The following is an 11,007-nucleotide window of genomic DNA, read 5'->3' on the forward strand; positions in this document are numbered from 1 at the left end:
CCCGCCGCCCACCCGCCTCTCAAAGCACCCTTGTTCAAGTCGGGGCGAGGCGAGGGAGGAGCGGCCGCCGCCACGGAGAAGGAAAGGATCCCGACGTGGGGCGCGACGGGCGGCTCCGGAGGCACCGCCTGCTCCGGACGAAGCGGGACATCCGTGGTTCTCCCTGGCACCGGGCAATTTTTGGGTAGCAAAACCAGGTCCCGGTGTCTGTGCAGACCCAGCGGAGCGGCTCGGTCCCGAAGCCGTGTTACCCGTCCCCAGCCACATCCCCGAGCGAGCCGGCCTGCCTGCCACCGTGCCGCCTCCCCTGCCGCCTGCCGAAGTGGGTCCCCACACCCCGCGCCTCTCTCAGCAGCACTAAAGGCGGTCGGGGTGATCCTCAGCCCTCGGGCTTCACGACGGTCTGACCGTGCTAGCGCGGCACCGGGAAAAGGGTTTTCCAGCTTCTCCCCCCTCCCGGCGCAAAGCCGATGCCACGCGCGTTCGGGACAAGGGCACAACTTTTCCGAGAGGCAGCGTCCCCCACCCAGCCTGGGTCCCTGCTCCTCACCCCAGTGGGTTTTGGGGCTCTCCTTGCTCACGGGGTAGCCCACCTCCCATCTCTCCATCCCCCTCCAGACCTGCTCCCGGCCTCCCGCTTGGATCTTGAGCAGCACACTCCTCCTTCCTCCTGGATGTCTGTATTTCGGGTCCTTTTTTCCCCCCGTGCCGTGTTTCGCTGACGGATTACGTGCCGCTCCTTTCCTGCTGGTTTCTTTCTAACCTCTTTAGGGCCCTTGGTGTGACTTTGCTGTCTCTGGCAGCGTTTGCAACACCTTCCAGCTTACAGTCATCTGCAAACATAATTAATTTGTTGTTTACTCTTGCTTTCAGATCATTAATAAAGACATTAAACAAACCTGGGATGTGCCGTTTTCTCCGTAACTTTTTATGAGTAATTGTCAGGGGCTCGCTAAGTTCATTAGCTAATTCTATTTAGTCTGGGGGTTACATATTATCCAGACTCGCTGATTTGTGCAGATTCAATTTTGCCAAATATTCCCTTTCCTGCTGTTTATCTCGAGGTCTACTGAGGACCTCCGCACGGCTTGGCTTTCTGTCTGTCCTCAGCGCTCCCCCTCCCTCTCTTTACCCCGTTAAGGGCCGATGGAGGTGAGCAGGCCTTGGCCCTTTGGGTGCGCGTCTGGTCTCTCTCGTTATTCACAGGTAGCAGGCAAGGCTGACCGCCTCCACTCCTCTCCTGCCCGCTTGGCACAGCGGGTCCCACTCCCTTCTCTGGAGGGATGCACCAGGACCACCTCCAACCCACCAGGACCACCTCCAACCCACCAAGACCACCTCCAACCCACCAGGGCCACCTCCAACCCACCAAGACCACCTCCAACCCACCAGGGCCACCTCCAACCCACCAGGACCACCTCCAACCCACCAAGACCACCTCCAACCCACCAGGGCCACCTCCAACCCACCAGGGCCACCTCCAACCCACCAGCAAGCACCCTGGGTTTGCTCCTGGCTTCCCATTCCCAGGTTTGCTCGGCTCCCTGCAGCACCGGGGATGAGCTGGGGGAACATCAGCCTCGGGAAGGGCAGCAAGTACGGCTCTAGCAAGGAGATGGCTCCAAGCACCCCGAGCATCCTCCGCCTCAGGGATGCCAGCTGGCCCGCTCCCACCTCTGCAGGTGGGTGGCAAACCTGGCCGCAGTGAGGACAGAGTAAAAACCTTCTCTGCTTTTATTATTCCCCCGCCCCCCCCGCCTCCCTCCAATAAGGAAATTACAACCTCTGGTTGAAAACTCATGTGTTATCCAGAGAAATGTCCCCAACAAGTCCCAGGCAGCCATGGCCATCCCCCTCGCCGGAGCCCCCGAGCGCAGCCCCGTACCCCGCGTCTGGCCGGCACATTTGCTGTCCCTCAGCCAGGCTCTGGCGGCAGCTGGGGATTTGTTTTCCCCTTTCCCAGCCAACATCTGGCCGAGCGGCGGAGGGGCAGAGCCAGCGTGGAGCAGTGCCTTCGCTCTCCGGGTGCTCGGGCAGGGCTGGCTCCGGCGCCAGCGGTTCCGGGGAGGGACCCGCACGTTTTTCCCCCCTCAAAGGCAGCTCCAACCGGGGTTTGCCTGCTGCCGGCATGGGGAGCTGCTGCCTGGGTACCCCCATCTTCATTTGCAGGCAGCGGGGAGCTGCCGTCGCCCTTTGGTGAGTGCCCACCACGGGGAAAGCCGGCTGCGGGGGCGGGCGGGGGGCTGTGGGCTCGGGCAGCCTGCCCGGGGGTGCTTGGAGGAGGGGGAAAAATAAGAAAAATTAAATTCTTTCCTGCCCCGCAGCCCCGGGGCTGGTGTTCCTCCAGGCGCAGGGCTGCTCCCTGCCTCCTCTCGGTGCTGGCCAGCCCGCTGGCCTCCGGATGCATTTATTTATCCGAGCCCAGCTTTTATTTAGGATGTGTTTCCAGGGTAGCCGGTGCGGAGGGAGGTGCGGAGGGCTGCCGAGGGGCTCCGCGGCCGCAGCCCCCGACCCAGAGCCCTGCCATGCTTGCAGGACACCCTGCTTGTGCCGGCACCTCTCAGCCACCCCATCTCTCACGGGAACCCCGCTTCGTCCGAGCCGAGCTGGGAGCCCTTTCCCCGGAGAGCAACGCACCCTGTTTGCTTGGTGTGGGCTGCCCGCGGCATCTATTTCGCGAGCTGCCTTTTGGTCCAGAGCCCCCTCCCGAGCCCATCGCTTGCTCCGTTTGAGACTGGAGCGATTCGGAGCAGCGGGATACCGGCGTTCACCTGCGGGGAAGGGACACCCCGCGCACCCTTCAACAAGCAGAGCTCAGCTTCAGTGCTTGGGTTTTCCCCCCGATGCAACGTCCCACACCCTGGCTGGGCTTTGCACCAGCCCCGCGGCTCCCACCCTGCCAGCCGGGGGGGGTCGGCCGCCCGCGGAGCAAGGATGGGGGTTCCCCGTGGCTGTTGAGGGGCTGCAGCTGGGGAAGCAAGTCTGTCCGAGGGAGGAGAGCAGCAAGCGTGCTTGGAGCACGCTGCGAGCGTCTGGAAGGAATATCCCATCCGGTGCTGGCAGGAGGGAACGCATTCATGAATGCTGCTGGGATTTAACTTCTCAGCATCTGCCTTCCCAAGTGCTGGAGGGATTTTGATAGGAAACAAAGCAAAGTCTTCGGATCCGACCTGGCCAAAGCAATGCCCTGGCTGGAGGTGCTGGGTGGATCCGGCCTGGGGTGGCGGGTCCCCAGCCTTGGCCACGCGACGTTCCCCCACGAGCGGGACATCAGCTGGGTGCTGTTTCAGCCAGGCTGGAGCCTCTCCTGCCTCGCCACGTACGTGCCGTGCGTGAACTCGACGGTCACCTCGGGAACGTGTTCTCTCTCCAGCGGCTCAGGGAGAAAGCGGTGTGAACCTTACGACTGTGGTTCAAAACAGCTGGGCAGATGTGCAACGTCTCTGTGGTTGGGCTCACCCAGGGGAGTAGAGAGGGACGTCACGGGATTTGTTTGGTATGTCCGGCATGCCTTGTCTTGGGGTGAGGGAACGAACCTGGGGAGGAAGAGGATGCTGCAGAGACTTTGCGATGCTGTTAAATTAAGGAAACAAACAGTTCTTCACAGAGTTTCCAGGCCCTGAGTGCTAATCACCCTGACAAGCCTCATCTGGGCTCTCACCCCACCTCCTCCCCGCCCCCCCGGGCTGCATTTAAGCTCAGCTGCCTTCAGCTCTTGTTCCTCCCCACCAAGGGTGAGCTGGGGCTGCCTGTGCTGCCCTCAGCCCTGCCTGCGCTGCCCTCAGCCCTGCCTGCGCTGCCCGAGCATCCAGTCCCTGGGCAGAGGAGCTGCATCCCTTGCCCAGCACAGGGGCTCCCCTCACCCTCTGAGGACCAGGATGGGGATCAGGATGTGTCCGCAGCACGGTGAGCAAACATCTCCTCTCTGCTGACTTGGTGCTGCTTTGGGGTGTTCCCACCTGGGCACGTCGTGTGCAGCCTCTGCGTAGGGATGGGGTTTTAAGTCCCAAAAAGGCAACGTGCTGGAGTGACCCCGGGCAGTGTTGGGGGGCTGTGTCTGTGCTGGGGCCCTGCAGCCGCGCTGGACCATGGGCTAGCCCCTGTGGGCCAGACCCACGGCTCTCCTGCTGCTTTCCCCAGACCTTGGGCAAGGGGCTTGGGCTGAGATGGGCTTTATTTGCCCCCCCCGGGGGGTTCAGAGTGCTGTGACTGTACTTCCCTGTGCCTAAATACCCTTTGCTCTTCTTTGAGTGCTGAACACATCGCTCCCCGGTGTTAGCTTAAAAGAGGAAATCAATAAAGCCTGTTTATTCTCAGCCTGGGTTTAGGGTCTTTTGGAAGAGGAACTGAGCTGTGATTTGGAGCCAGCAGGCTCACCGGCTTCTCCAGGGCTTGTCAGACAGAGGACCTGGCTTTTAACACTAGGTAAATATCGATTGATGTATTTTCAAGGAGCGGGTGCCCCGCTGTGTGAGTGGGGAACCCTCTGTGGGCACGGGGAGGGCTGGAGCATCCAGGGGAGCAGCGGTGAGCCGTGCTGGCTCCTCGGCCTGACGTTGGGAGTGCAGCAAGGTCTCGGGATCTAACCGGGCTTGGACTCAGAGCTGCTGGCCGGTCATGGTGCCTGCTTGAAGAAACGCTCTTCCTCACGCCGGCTAGACCTAAAGCCCACTAAAACCGGCCCAAGCCCACGGCAGGCTTTGGACTGGGCTGGTTTGGGTGGGCTGGGCTCTGCCCGGCTGGCCTTGGGAGCGGGGGGGGGGACGTGAGGAAGATGCCGGCGGTGCCGGTGCGGGAGGAAGGCTGGGGACGACACCGAGCATATAGACGGTCGTGCCATCGCTTGCTCCGCTCTGCAGCGGGCAGGAGTGCGGGCAGGGCCCGGGGAGCTGCTGCCAGCGGCGGCAGCCCAGGAGATGGCACCAGCGCACCGCGTTCCCCGGCCGGGGGATGGGGATGGGGGGGGGCTCCCGGGGCAGGGGTGGGCTGGGGGGGCTCCCGGGGGCTGGGGGGCTCACCCCAAGCCAGCCTGGGAAGCAGTCCTGCTCTGAGGGCTGCTCTCGCTGGGGGGGGGGGGGGGGGGGGGGGGGGGCTGTGGTGGGATGGGCAGAGGACACGCAGGGCTCTGCTGCCAGCCCCCACCGCTGGCCCTCCTGGGGCTAAGCAGAGGTGGGGACCCTGGGCAGGGGGGAGCCGATCCCCTCGCTCCTGGTCTGGCACTCGTGCTGATTTGGGAGGGGTCTTCCCTTCAGGCCAGTGTGAATGGAGGGGCTGGAACCCCCTCTCCCTCGGTGCTGCCTGGCTACTGCCCTGCAGCAAAGCCCCCCCAGGGAATGGGCAACGGGACCAGCTCTGCTCCAGAAAGGTCCTTCTAAGCCCAGGGCTCCTGGTGCCTCTTGTTCCTGAGCAAGCAGGGGGGCTGCCTGGGCTCCAGCCCACCTGGGAAGGAAATCAGAGGGTGTTTTAGGTCTGGGGGTGCTGGTGCACTCAGAGGCTGTCTGGGCTGGTCTTCCAGTACTTGCTGGCTACTGGTGATGGCTGGAGGTGGGACATGTGGCTGGGGAGGGTGGGATGAGCATGTTTGTGTTAGAATATAGGGCTGAGTCACAGGGAAAAGGGTGATGGAGGACAGCTCCTCCCAGCCAGAACAGTATCCTGGTGAGGGGTGAGATGTCCTGGGACTCCCGGGGTGGGTGACAAGCAGTCCCAGAGCTGTCAGGGTCCATCCTGTCCCTGCTCTTGATGCAGGTGCCCTTGAGGCTCCTCCACCTTGCAGGCGGTGGTGACAGCTTCCTCCAGAGGACACCAGTTAAAAAGGAGACGCACGAGCCTTCTGCGTCCACCCAAATCCCTATTTTGGCTATTATGTGCTGGTTTTCCTCCCAAATGCCTTTCCTGCTGCTTGACTCCTCTTTTGTGTCACCAACCCTGGAAAGCCCCGGCTGCTGCTTCACCTGGTGCTGGCCGAGCTTGTGATGTGAAAGGCACCAGGAGCTGCCCCTTTCCACCCAGCTTCTCAGAGATGGAGATGGCTTCTTTACCTGGAAAGGTGGTGGTTTCTCTGGGTGTCCTGAGTTGGCGAGGTAAGATGCTCATGCTTCATCTCCACATCCCCAGCCAGGCTTGCGGTGGAGATGACACCTGATGACCCAATCCCTCACACCTCCTTTTCTTTTCCTTCTTTCACACAAACCCTGAAGACCCCAAAGCTTTAATGGGGTGGGTGGGAATAAATAAGCAGAGGAAGATGCGATGACCCCCCAGCTCCTGGTGCTGTGGTTTCCCTCCTGGTCAGGCTTCACCAAGGGGATTCCTCTCCCCTCAGTGGGACCCATCTGTCTTGGAGCAGATTAGAAAGATGTCACTTTGCTGGCACAGTCATTTATCACGGTGGCTGGGGAAATTAGCAGGGGCCAAGCGGGGAGGAGGGAAATGGGGCTTGTCCTGGTGGTGTGGGTAAAGGTGGTGGAGATTTCTAGACTATTTCTAGCTCGGCATTGGTTTGTCCTGTGAAGGAAAGCCAGCAGGAAACCAGTGTCTGGGATTTCTACCTTTGGGTCCTGATGGGGCTGAAAGCAATAAATTCTGTCAAAATTTATGGGGCAGAGTAGCCGGGATCTCTCAAGCATTGGGGCTACAAATCCCCAGCTTTTAACCAAAAGCTAATATTCTCCTTCCAGCTGTTAATTCTGGGAGCTGGGGTATGAATTAAGTCTTCAGCCTTGCCATAATACTCACAAGGGTGGGATAAACCACATCACCCCGTTGCAATTTGCAGGGGGTTACCTGCACCTCGCTCTGTGTGCACAGGAGCAGCTGAGCCAGTCTCGGTGCTTTGCACCAGGGACAGCGGTGGGATGAGGAGCCCTGATCAAAGGTTGCCAGCTGGAAACATGAAAAAACTCAGGAGGGGAGGAAAAAATACCTAAACCCACTGTTTTGCAGCCATGGAGAGACAGTGCTGCAAACAAACGAAGAGTAAAACGCAAATTAAACCTGATAAAAATTCCTTGGCAGCGTCCCCTTTAAGCATCATATATTTTTATTTTACTCCAGTTTTATTTGCTGGAAAGAGAAATGTTAGAAGGAGAAACACTCAATTAAACCTGCCCGTCAGCTGTGAGCCTCTGAGCCATGTCACGCTGGGGGCTGGAGGAGCGATGCTGCCGGAGGTCTCCTTCGTGCCGTCCCCATCGGGGTGGCTCGGGGCAGCTGGGACCGTTGGTGTTGTCTCTCTGCTCACCCACCGCTGTCACAGCCATCTTGTAGCACACGATCGCATTTGCGAGGCAATGTTAATCACCATAGTAACGAGGGCTTTATTTCTGGCAGGATCTGTCCCCCTGGCTGTGTGGCAGAGTGCGGCCGGCTCCTTCCTGGGCTCCATGGAGCAAGGCTGGCTGTGGTGGCTCCTTGAGGACACACTTCTGTGCCACCATCCCCAACTAGCCCCTCACTTGCTGGCTTCTCTCCATCACCTCTTTCTTTCCGGAGCAGTGCCCACAAAGGACCCAAGTCCTGCATTAAGGAGGCCCCATACCTCCAGGGTCAAAGCTGGGATTTCTGGGGCAGCAACAGCCTCTTCGGTAGCATCTGGAGGCTCTTTGGTGTCTGCACTCAACTAACACAAGAGGGAGATGGTTGCAGGCTGGTTTCTGCTCAGATCACCGGACTTTCCTTGACATGCTGGAGTTTGCATGAGTGTTATTGGTCTACAAAGACATGCACCAGTTTCTAGACGGCAGAAATGATGGATGACTATCAACTGTGAAGCCCAGCACATGCTCACCATCAGGCTTTTGAACATGTAAATGTGAGAGCTGCAAATGTCACTGCAATCCTTGAAGTCTGGATACTTCTGATCTTGTACCAAGGCCATGTTTCAGTGGGTTCTGGCATTTTTCCACCTGTGGGAAGAGCCATGGAGATGGTCCTGGAGATGATTTGTTTCTGTCCAAACCAGGCAGGGCTTCTCTGAACACTCTTTTTCCCCAGCTGGGGTTGATTCCCAGCAGAAACTGGTGATGTGGAGGATCCTGGACACGTTGTGCTGGTGGGACTCCAGCACTGACTTGAAGGAAACCAGCTGCTGGCTTTGTCCTGCTGAAGGCAGTGGAGAAGATGCTCCCAGAAACACTCACACGTGCAGGCACTTGATTGTTTTTTGTTCTTTATGGTAAGGAAATCCTCTCCCTGTGGTGCAGGCTGCTGGTTAGCAATGATGGTGACAGGAACGGCTGTGATGTGGACATCTGTCTCCTCATAACTAGACTGAGACCAATGCCTTATTCCCTGGCAGGCATTCATCAAGTGGCAACGACTTTCTGTCTCGATTGACCCGGGGCTGGAGCTGAGCCAATGACACGGAGGTAAAAGGGTCTATTTACCCATGAAGAAAAAAACCAAAACCCTCTTGAGTCATCCAGAGCCTCTTCAAGCTTCAAATGCTGGTGAAACCAAGGATGTGCTGTGAGCGAGGAGATACTGGTAGGACTGGGGCACCCAACACAAGTGTGCAGGGAGCCGCACCGAAACCAGCGGCGTCGGTGTGGGCGATGCTCGTGAGACATGGACATGCCGCGCTCTGGGCGTGCGTAGGTGCTGCAATGATGGCGGCAATTTAGGAAGGTGCCTCTTGTGTCCCCTTTTCCCTCTTAACTCCCCACTGGGCAGAGGGGGGAAAAAAAAACCCCAAAACCCCAAGCAGCCGTGAGAAATATAGCCATAATAAAGCCAGCCCCCTGATGGGAAGGGTGTAATGCGCTGGAGTGAAGCGGTTCAGCAGGCGGTGGGTGCGTTACAGAGTTGGGGATAATGAGAATAATATTAAAAAAAATGTCAGGGAGAATGGCAGCTTGGCAGCCCGGGGTCAGGCTCTCCTCCCGCCGGGATCCTGCTGCCCACCGGCAGCTCTGCTGAGCCCTGGGAAAACTGTCAGCTGCTGACATGGCACAAATAGAGCTGTTTCCTGAAAAAAAAACAAACCAAGAAACCCAAAACCAGTCTCTGTTGTGTGTTCCCACTCTACGTGTTGCTGCTGTTGCCCGGTGAAACCCCGTGCCGAGCGTGCTTGGGCGTACCGCGTGGATGTCTCGGGTCTGACTGGGGATGGAGAGAGGGAAATAGGGATGATAGAAAAGGGACAAGATTTTTTTTTTAAAAAGAGCAAAGCCAGGAAAGAGATTGACTGCTTGGAGAAGGAAACGGGGGGAGAAAAACTGTTTTGGATGAGGAAAGGCCCCTCCGTCGCCTCCTCAGCCTTCTCCAGCCAATGTCCCTCACCCCCCCCTGCTCCTACTTGCTGCCTCCATCTCTTCAGCTGACCTGGCACCCATGGGTGCACCTCCCTGTGCAAGGTCCCCATCCTGTCCCACCCACCAGCAGAACCCCCAGACCTGGAGCTGTTCTTGCTTCCCACAGCTCTGTCGGGATGCCCACTGTCACGTGCCCCTTTCCCCACGCTGTTTCTTTAAACAGATGAAAATTCCCCATCCTTATTGATTTTGCTCGTTCCAAATGCTGTTAGGGAGACGCATCAAATACAATTCTTCCACAGATAATCATTATTTTTATTTTCTAGCTAGCTAAAAGGCCCAGGCATGTCCCAGAAGGCTTTCCTGCGTAAGCCAGGATACGTGCGGAGAGAGGACCGAGAAATCGGGTCTTTTGCTGGATGTGGATGGTGTCCATCCAGCCCAGACTCTGAGGAAGAACACAGGTTGAAGGAGGAAGAGTAAGGTAGGAGGAAGAAGAAAGGATGAGCTGGCTGGAAGCTATGTTGGAAGGAGGAGAGAGTGGGCTCAGTCTCAGATGTGAGGATGGATTTTCAGAGTAGCCTTGGGTTTGGGGTTTTTTTGTTGGAAACTGCTCCTTTGTCAAACAGAAAGCGCTTGTGGGGAAGGTCAGACTTGATAAATCTCCCCAGTTTGAAAGCAGACGTTCAGAAATGAGCACGAATGTCCCATTTTGGTGATTTGTAAGCGGACAGAATGGGGGAGAGTCGGTTCAAAAAGACTTTTTGCCTGGGAAATGTGAGTTTGCAGTACAACATCTAAAGACAAAAAATGAAGCAAGCCCCGATGACTGAATCCACTCGGTGCTTTCTGGTGTGCTGGGTTTGAGTCCCAGCCCTTCCTGGCCGTCCCTGTGTCCTTGCGTCACAGCCCCATGGGGACACCGGTCCTTTTGGGGGGACAAACCCCTTTCCTACCAGCTCTAGCAAGAAAGTGGCTGAAATCCAATCCAGATGCCCAAGATGGGGGATTCAGGGGTCTGGGGATTTAAATATGTCAAAAAATTCACCGTGTCTTGCCCAAGTTCTGGTTTTGTGGGTGCTGCTACTGACCCCCTGCCCCTAATTTTTCCAGCCGGGGCACAGGGAGCGGGAGCCCTGCGGCAGGATCTGCTGGCCCTCGTGCAGGGTAAGTCGCTAAATTGGGGGGAATCTTCTGTAACTGGTCTGCGCTGGAGTGAGTTCTGAATGCCGTGGGATTAATGGGAATTAAACGAGAAGGGGAGGGAAGCGCTGGGAGGACTAAACTGCCTTGGGAATGTGGCATTAAGGGGGGGAGAGTGTTACCCAGAAAGTATCTGGGGAGATGGTTGTTGGAACCTGGGGTGCTTTGGATGATGGTTTTCACGCAGCCTCAGGGCAGGGGTGTGTGTGCGGCACCTGTACCCCGAGATGCGGGTTGGGGGGGGCACCACCCATGGCATGGTGGGGGCCGCGACGTGCACGGCTTCGCTGTCGTGTTGGCTGGTCTGTACTTGGCTCTGTGAAATTACGGCAGAGCCCCGGTGAAAGGCTTTTCTGGCAGATGCTGCCCAGGATGGCGTAGACTGGGGTGCCTGTGGCATTAGGAGCCCCCCCACACCCCGGGAGCTGAGGGCTGTCCTGGCTCCCGATGACAGCGGCTCCTCTGGGAGACGTCCCAGCCGCTGGCCCGAGCTCTGTCCGAGCTAATTACACGTTGTTAGTGGCTGGGGAGCGCTGACGTGTGTAGCGTC

Source organism: Balearica regulorum, chromosome 12 (genome assembly GCF_011004875.1).
Source record: "Balearica regulorum gibbericeps isolate bBalReg1 chromosome 12, bBalReg1.pri, whole genome shotgun sequence".
Lineage (NCBI taxonomy): Eukaryota > Metazoa > Chordata > Aves > Gruiformes > Gruidae > Balearica > Balearica regulorum.